Consider the following 12622-nt stretch of genomic DNA (forward strand, 5'->3'; position numbering starts at 1 on the left):
CCTGTATGACCCGGAACATAGTTCTGGACCACACGGACCACCGGGAGGCACTCAGACCCGCTCGTGAACTTCAGGAAGTGTTCCCCTCCTCAAAGTGCAGGGTGAAGTGTGGGCCAGCCCACTGGACAGCAGGTAAACAAGTAGATATAATAAAAGGTAGATGTTTGGGACTTCCGTGGCGGTCCAGTGGTTAGGACTCGGCCCTTGCACTGCTTAAGGCCCACGTTCAATCCCTGGTCAGTGAACAAAGATCCTGCAAGCCGCACGGCGTGGCTAAAAAGAAACAAAAAGGTAGATGTTTTACGGAGAATCAGGGATGTCGGGGAAGGACAGTGGAGGATGGGGGGGTGGGAGGCTGAGGGAGGTGGGAAGCGTAGCCCCCCCGGGAGGGAGGGCAGATTGGACACAGCACTGATGCCCAGAGGCTTTGATCAGGCCAAGCTTCACACCAGCCTGGCCATGCACAGCGGTGTGACCTCAGCTGTGTCATTGAAACGCTCTGTACTTCAGTTTCCTGGGCTGAAAGTGGAGCTCGTAGAAGCAGGGCTGCACACAGTGCTGCACGGGTCAGTGCGGAAGGCCTGCAAAGGGCCCAGTGCCCGGCAGGTTTCCAGCAATACGAACATCACTGTCATTGGAGTAACTCTTGTGACTCAGCCCCAGGCCGACCTAATGGCGACACCATGGTAGGCTGCCCCAGTGACCTGTGTCACACCCACGGCCCACATGCTTGCCCTGCACCCCTCCCAGCCCAGCCGTGCCCCACGCCTGCAATGCCTTCTGCCCCAAATCACCCACAAAGCCACTTAGCAGCTCCTAGTCTGCTGGAACCGCCAGGCCCCTTGTCATCACTCCAAGAAGTAAAAAGGCCATCGCTTACTAAGCAGGAAGAAATTCTAAAGATAAGATAAATAGGAATTAAGAACTCCCTCATCAAGAGTTCAAGATTAATATATATTTTTTAAATTTTTATTTATTTATTTTTGGCTGCATTGGGTCATCGTTGCTGTGCGCAGGCTTTCTCTAGTTGCGGCGAGCAGGGGCTACTCTTCGTTGTGGTGTGCAGGCTTTTCATTGCGGTGGCTTCTCTTGTTGCAGAGCACAGGCTCTAGGTGTGCAGGCTTCAGTAGTTGTGGCTCATGGGCTCTAGAGCGCAGGCTCAGTAGCTGTGGCACACGGGCTTAGTTGCTCCACAGCATGTGGGATCTTCCCGGACCAGGGATTGAACCCGTGTCCCCTGCATTGGCAGGAAGATTCTTTTTTTTTTGCGATACGCGGGCCTCTCACTGTTGTGGCCTCTCCCGTTGCGGAGCACAGGCTCCGGATGCGCAGGATCAGCGGCCATGGCTCACGGGCCCAGCCGCTCTGCGGCATGTGGGATCTTCCCGGCCCGGGGCACGAACCCGTGTCCCCTGCATCGGCAGGCGTACTCTCAACCACTGCGCCACCGGGAAAGCCCTCAAGATTAATTTTTAAAAGTCAGAGGAATCAGGGACTTCCCTGGCAGTCCAGTGGTTTGGACTCCGTGCTTCCACTGCAGGGGGCACAGGTTCGATCCCTGGTCAGGGAACTAAGATCCTGCATGCAGCATGGCATGGCCAAAAAAAGAAAAAAAAAAGTAAGAGGAATCAAAAGGAAAAAGCAAGTAGTAAAGAAAAACAACATTGGGCATCTCGGATAGCTCTGAGAAACTGCTCCTAAGAGGCAGCGGGAAGGTCAGTATCAATGTGAAGGGGGAGTACATACAGCCCAGCACATATTTTTGCAGAAGGTTTCTGCTCATCTCGAGGCGCAGACGTCACCATGAAGGATTTTACTGCTCTTTTAGATATGAGGAGATGAAAGAATTGGGCTCATAAAATCTTCTCCTGAAAACACCTAACTATCTGAAGGCCTGTCTGCCAGTTTTTTCCAGAGCACAGAGGGCCTCACTCCTGATCTCCACCCTGAGCTCCTTTCAGGGGGTGTCAAAGGTCAGCTGCTGCAGCAGGTCATGATTTAATCCTTGTAGAGGTGGATGGCAAGTGCCAGTTTGTAGTTGACACCCCAAAATTGGAGACAGGAGAGCTTTTCAGGATTCAGGATGGTCTCCGGCTGCACAAATATGTGAGAGGTATTTTCATTAAAACTTCAGATCCCACATGCCATGGGGCAACTGGGCCCGTGAACCACAACTACTGAGCCTGCGTGTCTGGAGCCTGTGCTCCACAACAAGAGAGGCCGCGACAGTGAGAGGCCTGCGCACTGCAAAGAAGAGTGGCCCCCACTTGCCGCAACTAGAGAAAGCCCTCGCGCAGAAATGAAGACCCAACACAGCCAAAAAAAAAGATGCCTCTAAAAAAAAAACAACTTCTTTTTCCCCAGTACAGTGAGTTATCTGCTGTTGCTATATTCAACCCACAGCAGTATATAGGTTGAGGTTTTAATGTGATGGACATACCATTTTTATAGATGATAATAAGGTCTCTGACCACCAGAGTTAAGAAAATGGATATAATAATAGGTAAAACTTATTGAGAATTATATATATTCACTCATTGAATCCTTGCAGCTCCCTTGACAGGTGGGTGAGCACACAGAGCACCTGGAGACTGGGTAACCTGCCCAGTCACACGGACATGCCCCAGGCAGGGTCACCTGTCGCATCCCTGGCAGCAAGGCCGCAGGTCTGCAGGCGTCAGGGCAGCTTTCCCCAGCACAGGTGGGACATCGGACAGAAAAGATCAGGCATAAGACGAATTTTCCAGATACAGGAGCTTGTGTTTTTAACAAGTAAAGTATTCTTAAGAAGCAGAAAATCCAGCTCTTCCACAGAACTGCTGTGTAGTATTGAAAAAAATCTGAACATTCCTCAGCTTTAGTGGCTTTACCTGCAAAGAGTGGGGAGTAACAGGTGCCTCCCACTAAGCTTTTTACCAAATCAGTTTGTGTGTTTGTGACACGACACAGGTGGAAATATTTTTAAAACTGTAAAGTAACTATGCAGTTATACAGGGGAAGTAATGTTCCTTGCACAAGTCTTTCTAAAGTATGTTTTTTTCTGGCTTCGTAGAATGTACCGAACGTCATTTGACCTTTTACGCCGTGTCAGGGTCACGCTCGGGAGCCTTTCACACTGAGGTGTGGCCACGCTCAGCCCTGTTCTCGGTGGCCCTGCCCCCACGCACGCTTTATATCAACATGACTCTCTGTCACTTCCCGCGCAGTCAACCTGCTCCTTTTTTCTTTTTCTCTTTGGCTGTGTCGCACGGCTTGCAGAATCTCAGTTCCTTGACCAAGGACTGCACCCAGGCCAGGGCAGTGAAAGCGCCGAATCCTACCACAGCGCTGGAGGGTCTTTTCTCTAAACTCTCCCCTCTGAAGGGTCCCTTCTTGTTGGCTGTGGACTGAGGGACCAGATGACCAAAACTACAAGGGATGTGGGTCCCCAGCAAGAGCCCGGAGAGTCCTCCAAGCTGGGCACCCTCCTAACTGCACGGACTGATTTCCAGTAACGGAGGCAGACTGAGCCCAGGACTTAACCTTGGCCCCCCAAACCCCACTAAATGATAGCAGAAGAGGTGGGGTTTTTGAAAACATAGATCCACAAGGCTGAAGAAAACAGGAGTGGAGAAAAGAGCAAAATATTTTTGGAACAAGTGCTAATAATTTGGAAGTCTCAAAAAAGCGGACTCTTCAACCAGCAGTGAGGAAGGCTAACGACCTCGCTGCTGAGAGCGGGAGTGGAGGTGGGTCCCACACAGGAGGAATGCGGGAAGGACCCAAAGCTTTTCAGAGAAAAACCGCCAGGCAAGCTGGACCGTTTAAAAACAAAAACAACCCAAAAACTCGAGAGCCATAGACATCCTTCCCACTCTCCGTTCCACAGAGCACTGCAGGTTTGTTTTCGGGGAAGGCAGTGGATTCTGGCCTCGTTAAGGATGGGGGTACCCCACTGAAAATGAGGGCATTGTTGAAATTTTGCATGTTGAGCTCTGAGTCTTCCGAGCTTTTCCCCTGTTGGTCTCCCAGACATCAGTAACCAGCTCATGCCCTCAGCCTAGAAAATCAAAGCCCCAAGATCCTGACAGCGGTTTCCCAGACGGCTGCACAGCAGCGGGTGTGAACAGCAACCTGCCCCTGTGGGCACCAGCCTGAGGACCGGGGCTGGATTCCGTTCCCGTCCACCTTCCGTGGACACTGAGTGTCCCTCGGCCTGTCCGCCTGCCTGCAGGTGCCGGCTCACTCTTGGCAAGCCCCACATTTGACCTTTATACTCTCTGTAATGTTTTTGTTCCAGTCTTAATTTTCTTTTCCTATTTTTTTTTTTTTTTTGCTGGGGGGAGCTTTTCCCTTATTACACCTGTCCTACCTGCAAGGCTGCTCTGTGGTCCCTCACTCTGGCTGGTACAGGGGTGCATCACCAATCATGCCTCCTTCAATGTGGGTTCTGAGTCCAAAGACAAGAAGCAGCCTCTGGTGAGACTGTGCACGTTTTGGGTGGCGTGGTCTCTGCAGACGTGGGGACCTGAGCCTCCCGGGGGTGGAGGACTCATCACCGTCTGCCGACAGGGCGTCAGGGGTCCGCCGCTCCCCTGGGCTGTCCCCCAGCAGCGGGAGAGGGAAAGGGCTGCTCCCTGGACACCGAGGCCTCCCTGGCTGAGCACCTCTCACCGAGGATTCCACGTTGGCCCGTGAAGCTCTTCCAGCATTTTCTCCTCTCTGGGGGACAGACTTTCATAAAACAAAGCAGATCCCATCACTTTTCTTCTAAAAACCCTCCAGAAGTCCCCGTGGGGCCTCACCAGCCTTACCAGTCACCCACGGTCTCCAGAGACTTCCTGAATTCCAGGCTGTGCCCCTGTCGAGCCAGGCTCGCCCTGACCTCAGACCTTGGCGCCCATTCCCTGGGCCTGAGAGGTTTCCCCTCCCCTTCAGGCCAACTCCCACTTTCTTATCTCATCTAGGGCTCCTTTTACTCCCAGAGGTCATGACTCCTGCCCCAGGACAGAGACCAGGTCAGGGGCCCCTCCGGTGCTCAGCCCCCTGTTTTAGGGCTCACTCACTACATTGAAACGTGCCGGGGACTTTGTCTGCAAGAAGGATGCATCTCCTTTGTGGGCAGAGACCGTCCACAGAGCCCTGTGCCCCTCGCACTGAACCCCCATCAACGCCTGTCCAGCGGACAGTGGATGGTGAATGGGTGAAGGAAGCGTGGGGTTTCCTCAGCTCCTCCGGGAGACTCAGACCCTGCACTGACGGGGCTTTGTTTCCCTGAAGTGCATCTCCTCGCCCCGTCCTCCGTCTCTACCTTCTCTTTGATCCCCAAGCTCCATCCACAGCCTCCCAATCTCTGACTCTTCAGGAGGATCAGGGGAGAGTCTGAGCCGGGAGAGGGGAGACCTAGAGCAGGACAAGGGGTCAGGGGTGCCCCATCTGTGTGCTGCCCTTTACCCACAAAGGCTGCCAACGTGCGCAAGACCTGTTCTTGCCCCTATTGTCTACGATGCTGCAACAGAGGCCTCAGGGTTCAATACCCAGCCCAGGTGGTCCGTTCTGCAGCCTCCAAGAGACGGGACCAGGTGGAAACGGCCGCGGTGGCCTTTACCGTGAGCTCGGCTTGCGAGGCGAACCGTGTGCTGTAGTCCTCACTCTGTAATCCGCACGGTGGCCTTAGGAGGTGGGCGAGCCTTTCACCCTGTTTGACAGGTGAGAAACCTGGAATTCAGAGACGTTCTTAAACTCTGTCCAGGTCACACAGCAAGCGGCTGAGCCTGGAGGTACCGTCCTCCTGCCCTTCGCTGAAGCCCCTGGGGGATGCTGCAGGTGTGTGGACGCAGACAAAGCACCGGAAGGATGACCAGCGGGGCGGAGGCTCTGGGCAAGGACTACTTACTCACCAGGAGGCCACGAGCGCATCGCACACCTCTTAGGCTCCCTCATTATTCCACGGAGCGGCCGGGCCTCACCTCCTCCTTACTGGACATGTCCAGCCCTCCCGTCCGTACAGACCTCAGACAGCCCTGCTGAGGCCAGCCCTGCCTTCCAGTTCAGAGCCTTGACAGCACGTGGGGTCCTCTAAGCCCCACCCCAGACCACTTAAATCTGCTTCCCTGGCCTTGGGACTTGGGTGCGGGTATTTATTTTTAAGCTTCACTGGGGTTCTCGAGCACAGCCAAGGCTGAGAACCACTGCATTTCGGGAGATGGGTCCACGTGGAAAAGTTAAATAGTAGTTCATGGCATTATGGGCACAGATTAAAAAGGCTCAACTTCTCGGGGACTCAGAGAGGGGAGATGGCGGCTGCCTCGTAAAGGAGGTGAGATGGGACGTCAGAGGAGGGGCCTGCACAGCCCTGGGGCCCTGGGCCCCCAGACTTCATCTCCAGGCGGGGGTCCCAGGCTGGAGGTCAGCGGGGAAGTCAGGCCGTCCAGCAGAAACGTTGACTTCAGGGCTTATTTAAAAGGCGCCCGGTGGTTGTTGAAGCAGAAAGATGTGACAGCAGTGGGGAGAGGATGGGAAGGGGAGGGAGCCCCCCTCCTCCTCCCCCATCTCCAGACCCGGCGCTTTCACCCCCAGCCTCGGGGATACGGTGCTGCCGCGGGGACCTGCACTCGGAGGGCAGTGTCGGCTCCTTTGCTCCCAGAGGAGCTCCTCTGCAGCTCCCCCTAAGCGGAGGCATCGGCCAGGCCTGGCCCACTCTGTGTGGGGGGCCGCTGTCCTGACACCCACACCCTCTCCTGACTCCGCCCCAAAGTTTCAAAGACAGAACCTGAGGTCCGCAGCAGGAAAACCATCTGTTGGGCAGTGGCACAGGGGAAGTTCCCAGCTGAGACGAGATTGCTCGAGGCAAGTGCAGGAGGGCAGAGAAGGGGAACATGGCTGTCTCTGCCTCAAAACAAAATGCAGGCAGGGCTTGGGACAAATCCACAAGGATGCCTTACTTCCCAGACCTACCAAAGAGCCCGAAATGTCGGCCACCCTCTCGGTCAGCCTGGGGACTAGGTGGGCTCCGGATCAGGGAGTGGGGCTTGTGCGGCCTGCGTGCCCCGCCCGGCCGAGCACCTGCATTAGCATCTGGAATTGTTCCATAGGTATGCCAGAGCCAGCGCCCGGGCAACGCTTCTTTTCCCCCAACGCAAATGGAGAGATTTGAGGTGACTCTACCCCCCTAACACGGAACCTGGCGAGGTCTGTGTTAAAATGCAAATGCAGGGGTCTTAAATATTTTTAAGGTTGGAATACCAGAAACAGATTGTCCTGGGGCCACAGGGATTACCTTTTAAATGCAAATGAAAATAATGAATCTTTAAGTGCAGTTATTGTCACGGTGATGAGCTGAGGGCTGGAGGGAAGGGACTGACTGGGTGGGCCAGCATTTTATTAAAACAACAACAACAAGACCGAAAGGGGACGCAAGAGCCCAGGAGAGGTGATAAAAATTTCCCGGGGGAAGCCAGGTTGTTGACCAGGTTGTTGACCGAGGTCGGGATTCCTGAGGTCAGTGACTCAGGGTGACAAGGAGGACATTTATTCCACCAGAAAACCCGGGGTCTTCCGGGACGGAACTGGGCCCAGAATTGCTAGCTCGACCGAGTACAGGAAATGAAATCAAGCGGGGGCACCGCAGGCGCCCTCCCCGCCAGAGACTCCTGCCCACATCCCCCTCCTTGGTACACGGATGTGCTCGATGTGTGGGATTTATTTTGATGTTCCCAGTGTCCGGCCGCCTGAGCGCTCACTGACAAAGTGATGATTGATCCTTTGCCTCTGATTTCCTTCTGCTCAACCGTTCACTCACCAAACCCTTACCAAGATCTGCTCGGTGCCCAGCTCTGTGCTGGGGGCGGTCCTGCTCTCAGGAAGTTTGCCGTCTGTAGGGAGACGCAGGCGTGGACGCATTTAGGGTCTGGAGGGATGGAACAGTGTAGGCGGGGAGACCCAACCCAGGGCGGGGGAGCAAGGCAGTGTCTACCGGAAGTGACATTTTAAATGAGACCTGGGGGGGTGGGCAGACGTGGCAGAGGGAGGAGAAGCATCCACCAAGGCGGGGATGCGCGCGGAGGGCCTGGTCGGAGAGGGAGGGAGGGAGGGAGGGAAGGATGGAGGTGGAATAGAGGGAGCCTGGCCCGAGACTGGACGTGGCCCTGCCCAGGCGCTAGGGCCGCGGGCGCTCAGTCCGTGGAGCTGGGATGGGATTGCTCGTCCCTGCCCCGCACCGGCTGGGAGCAGCCCTCGGCCTCCCCGAGGACACCTTCTGCGTGAAGCGCGGTGCCCCCCGCCCCTGGGCGTCCCCAGTGGTGACAGCAGAGTTGTGTCACCAGAGGGTCTGGAGGAAGGGGCGGAGACTGGAGCCTGCAAGGGACTTGGGTCTTTTCTGTGTAATGAGGCCGATGCCCGAGGGCCGGGTGGGGTGAGCAGGAAGGGCCTTGGACCAGAGGCCAATGTGGGCTCCCTGCGGGGGGCTGAGTGGACCACTTTAGGTGCCCTCTCCGGACAACTGAAGAAAACCCGGAGGGAACACGAGAAGAGGGGGGACTGGGCAGAAGCAGTGTGAGGAGGCGACCCTTAGGGTGAGAGCAGGGACATCACCAGGTCAGGGGACAGTTGGCACTGCGGCTGAGCTGGGGTTTCCTTCTGGGGCTGGGGACCAGGTGGCAGCTCACACCACCACGGGGTGTGCGGCCTGGTGGGCCAGGGGCTGGGCAGGAGGTCGAGGTCCTGTAGAAAAGCCAAGAACGCTTTCGGGGGCGTTGAGACCGTGTCCCGGTCCAGCCATGACTCAGCTTCACAAATTCCAGCTGAAGCCTCCATTCCTGGAAGAGACTGTCACTGAGCCCGCTGGTCAATAGCCTTAGGGACGTTACACCTGGAAAGGAAGCAGTGGCCACAGGCAGGAAGGGACACCATGTGAAGCTGGTCACTGATGGTCATGGTCACGCGGCCGAATATTGGAAAAGACCAGCAGGTCATCAACAGAGACAGGAGAATGATAGGCTGTGCTTTACCGAGACAGGAAGACCTTTCTCTGTGCAAACTTCATTTAAGTTAAAAGAAAAAACAGGGTGCAGAGGTATGTACTGGGCCACCCCAATATAAGAAAGGAAGAAGAAAGAACAGTATATACTCGTGACTGTTTACAAAAAGCACCTCTGGGAGCATGCCAGCGAAGCTGGTGGCTGTGATTAGCGACAGGGTGGCATGGGATCGGCTGCGAAGGACGGGGCACGGGGGCAGACTTTTTTCTGCAGACATTCTCATGCTATAGCAGAGGGGACTCTGCAGATGTCATTAGGGTCACTGCAGGCCACGTGTCCTCAGAAGCACAGTCCTGCAGTTACAGGCCTGCTTAGAAAGCGCTATTCCAGATTTCGGACAAGTCTGCCTCGTGAGCCACAGATGCGTGTTGACGATTACTGGAGAATGTTGTTCAAACCTGAAAGGAGTTTGTGTGCTCAGTCCAGGTCCTATGGGGCTGAGCAAAGCTGGGCAAGTGTGGCTCACAGCGGACCCTGGGAAGTAGGAACTCACGTGTGCAAACGGCCTTCCCAGGTCCCTGGAGGAGGAAAACGAAGAACAGTCACACAGACACACAGGACAGCGCTCTGGGGTTAAATCGGGGAGCCTGCTCACCCAGGGCCCGCGGCCCAGGCCTCTGCTGGTCTCGTAAACAAACAGACGCCTGCCCAAATGGCCTGACCAGCCTCTGCTGTTAGTTGCCTTTTGGTCTCTCCTGGTTGTGTCTCCCTGTCTTTCCCCAGGAATTGTTCAGACTCACGTCTCCGTGGCCTGCCCCCCCGTCTCCGTGGCCCGGCCCCCATCTCTGTGGCACAGCTTCCTCGCTGGTGTCCAGCAGCTGGCCCGGCTGAGGGTGGTGACAGCTTAGCTAGACGGCGTGGGTGGCTGCCTGGTGTCGTCCACCTGTCCGGAGACCTGGGCCCTGGGAGGGCGTTTCTAGGAGCCCCCTCAGCGACAGTGCAGAGTGGGCCTTGCACCTCCGCACGATGTGAGGTGACACTCGGTGGCACGTTGGTGTGGTCTGGGGGCAGAGCATGATGGAGTGGGAGGGGCGTGGGAGGCCCGGACGGGGCAGGGGGGATTCCTGATTGAGACACGCGCCCTTTTTTTGTCTGCAGGGAGAATGAGGAGGAGTAAACCCTCGACACGGCTGGACTGCAGCCCCTCAGGGAACTCCACCGGTGGGCGCACGACACCCACAGGGCATTTCCAGAAGCTGGGGCTCTGAATCTGTGGTAGGAGACACTTCCTTGTGGGATCTCAGCTTCTCTCTCTGTACGAGCTTGCTGGCACTGCCATAAGGGGTGCCACAGACAGGGGCTTAAACAACAGAAATGTGTTCTCTCCCAGTTCTGGAGGCTCAAAGTCCAAGATCAAGGTGTCCACAGTTTGGTTCCTTCTGAGGCCTCCCTCCTTGGCTTGGAGATGGCCTTCTTGCTGTGTCCTCACATGGCCCCTGGTCTCTCTGTGTGTCCAAATTTCCTCTTCTTGTAAGGGCACCAGTCAGATTGGATCAGGACCCACCCTGAGAGCCTCATTTACCCTTAATCCCCTCTGTAAAGTCTCCAAGTCCAGTCTCATTCTCAGGTCCTGGGGTTAGAGCTTCAACATACGAATCTGGGGACATGATTCAGCCTGTAACACGATCTGGAATTCTAACACCAAACCGTTTCACTAGCTGAAGGGGTGACTGGGCCGAGAAGGCAGAGGTGTGTCAGTCGAGTGTGGAGTGAAGCGCCCCCAGGATTTTCGGGAAGGGCTGTCTTGTCCTATGTTAACAGAAAAGGGTCCCCCTCCACGTGGTGAAGCCAGGGCCCCACAGCAGGGCACAGGTGGCTGGTCTGAGCAGGAAAAGGTTCCTGGCGGTGGAGGGTCAGACACCCTGGACCCCAGGCCTGAGGGAGCTCGTAATTCTTGCTGGGGGGCTGGACAAACTCCTACGAGACAACAGGAACCTCCAGGCCCTGTGTAGCTGGTTCTACTGCAGCTTGATTTCAGGAGGAAGGTCTACGAGGCTGGGGCTGAAGTGCCTAGGAGTCTTGAGCCACTGCTCCTGCTACAGATCTTTCTGTCCGAAACAGTGAAAGCCAGTCAGAAAGCCTCAGTCACGTGGATGCCCAAGATCTGAGCTTCATTTCAACTTTCTAAAACCTCCAGACAACCGTGGGGTTTGTTCTGCTCCCTAAGCCCCCCACCCGACACACCAGGTGTGAACTGACACTTCCCACCCCCGAGGGTGGGTAAGAAAACCTCCCCCCGCAGTCTGCAGGCGCCCCTGAGCTCACCCCTGCCGCCCACCGCAGCCTAGCCCCCGGGAGCCCGACTGCTGGTGGTAAAGCCAGCTCGCTCAGGGGCTCCTTCCCGGCCGCTGTGGCCTCGGGCAACAGGATGTGGGCAGAGGGGAAGGAGGAGCCTGTAGAATTAGGGAAGGACAGATGGAATCAGAGAGACAGGATGAGGACATGCGGAGCTGAGGACCAGGCGGATGGTCTGACACCCACTTCCCTCGGCGCTGCGTTTTCAGGTCCAGGGATCCGGCCTGGCCTGGCGCCCCCCGGCTCCCCTCAGCTCCGTGTGCCCCACTCCACGCTGCCCTCCGGAAGGCCCCCGTGTTCACCGCAGGCACGTGACCCCTCCTGGGCTCCCGGCTTTGCGGTGGGCCCCTTGCCCCGGGCTGGGGCCTCCCTCTCTGTGCCCGTGAGTCTAGGGCAGCGGCCTGGCCCTGGAGGTGGCCAAGGTGCCTCCACTTCAGGTGACGCCTCGGGAATATCTTTAAGACCCGCCTGAAGCAAGCAAATTAGAATTCACCTTTGCTGAGCACGTTAAGTGGGGCTCCCAGGGCCCTCGTAGGGGCCGGGCTGCTGGGTGGAGCGGAGATCAGCAGGGCCAAGTCAGACCGGGCACGGGGGCGCAGGCATCCCGGGCCTGGCAATCCCGAGGGCTGTGCCCTCTGCCGGCGGCCAGGGGCGAGGCGGTGAGGTCACAGCCTCTGCATGTAACGTCCCCTGGGTCTCTGACTGGGGCTCCAGGGGCACCCGCAGCTCCGCAGAAGCCCTGTTTCAGCAGGAATCTGGCTTTAACAGGAACAGAGGATGTCCACCAACCCTCCTTGAGTTTCTAAGGAAAAGGAGCCCAAATCTGAGCTTCCCAGGAACTGCGACTTCAGGCCATGCCCTCCCTCGGCGCCCTGCGGACCCCTGGGGTGCGGGGGACACCCTTTCCTCCGGCGCCCTTGAGCTTAGTGATGGAGTTCCCACCCAACGGTGGGCGGAGGAAGGAGCCCCCACTGCTCAGGCGCCCCTGGTGGCGAGACCTCCCAGTGATAACTGTATAATCCCCCGCGGGTTTCATTGTGCCAGAAGCGGTACGTGTATCATCTCATTTAATCCTCCAGGAGTTAATACTGCCATTCCCATCGCAGAGATGAGGAAACTAAGATAACTGGCCCAGAGGGTGAACGTGCCCAAGGTCACAGTGTGGGTCAAAGAAAGGAGAAGTGGGGCTTCCCTGGTGGCGTAGTGGTTGAGAGTCCGCCTGCTGATGCAGGGGACACGGGTTCGTGCCCCAGTCCGGGAGGTTCCCACATGCCGCGGAGCAGCTGGGCCCGTGAGCCATGGCCGCTGAG

This window comes from Hyperoodon ampullatus, assembly GCF_949752795.1.
Source record: "Hyperoodon ampullatus genome assembly, chromosome: 11".
Classification (NCBI taxonomy): Eukaryota; Metazoa; Chordata; class Mammalia; order Artiodactyla; family Ziphiidae; genus Hyperoodon; species Hyperoodon ampullatus.